Here is a 1,183-nt window from a genome sequence, read left to right as displayed (position 1 = left end):
TAGAAGCAAAACAAAATTTACCTGTCAAAGAATGATATTTACAAGCTCTGTAGATTTACTGCTCCTAACACCTGAACTCTGTTCTTTGGACTGTTTATACTGTAATGGTGAAGAAGCAAACGACAATCCTTTCAACAGCCAGACACTTCCTAACTTCTGCAACATCAGAACCTCATGATGTAAGATAAATAAAAGTGTAAGGAAGCTAGAAAGAGGGTGAGTCATTTGGAGAAATGGACAAATTATGGAACAACAAAAAAAATTCAGTTTGGTCAGCAACTATACAGTTATGCAAGTACTCTAAGGTTACTAAAGTATTTACATTTCACAAGTGAGGAAATGAGATTTACAGATGTAGGTTGTGCATTACATGAGACCAAAATTAGGAAGAATAAGCAAAATACAACTGAAGTGGAACCAGTTTCTAAGTAGCCACACACATAGCCAGACGAATTCACAGTGACTAAGTTTTTCTTCTTTCCACATTTGAGAACAAATAAAGGCTGTAAGTAGAAAATACAATCATGATTTGTCACACTGTCTGGAGGACTTTGGGTCCATAAAGGCAATAAATGCAGAGGTAACTAGCAGATAAAATATAGCAATTTAGCTTGTTTTTTACAACTTCACACTTCCTGGATGAACAATATAGGTGTGTTTTACAACCCCACTCAGAGACAATAACTTGACTGGAACTTCCTCATCCTACACACCAGCAGGATTCGAGGTTCATTAGACGTTATGCTGAAGTGAGATTGTGCAAACACTCTTTAAGCTTTGGTGACAATGTAGCCGAGTTACGCCAGGAACTGGAAGTATAACAGCAGCATGCAGGTGAACTACAAGTAGCCCAGGTATGTTTGTCATACAGATCTGTAGCATATATGCAGAAATTCATCTTCATATACTCTTGTTGCTTCAGTACAGGGAAGCATTAAAAGCTCAGACTGCAGAAAATCTACTTGGCACGGAAATTTATTTGATCGAAGACCCAGCACCAATCTATGTAATTATATCATCTTTTTACCAGGGTTTTACACTTCTTTAAAAGTACTAAATAAATTAATTCAGACACTTGAAAATGCTACGTACAGTGTACATGTTACATGTTACATTTATGTAACTGTAACAACTTGTTAATATAGAAATCAAGAGATGATCTGGATGATGATTATTTCCCAAG

The sequence above is a fragment of the Lepidothrix coronata genome, unplaced genomic scaffold (genome assembly GCF_001604755.1).
Source record: "Lepidothrix coronata isolate B3197 unplaced genomic scaffold, Lepidothrix_coronata-1.0 Scaffold274, whole genome shotgun sequence".
Classification (NCBI taxonomy): domain Eukaryota; kingdom Metazoa; phylum Chordata; class Aves; order Passeriformes; family Pipridae; genus Lepidothrix; species Lepidothrix coronata.
The sequence above is the reverse complement of the archived record's forward strand: the minus strand, read 5'-3'. Positions refer to the sequence as shown.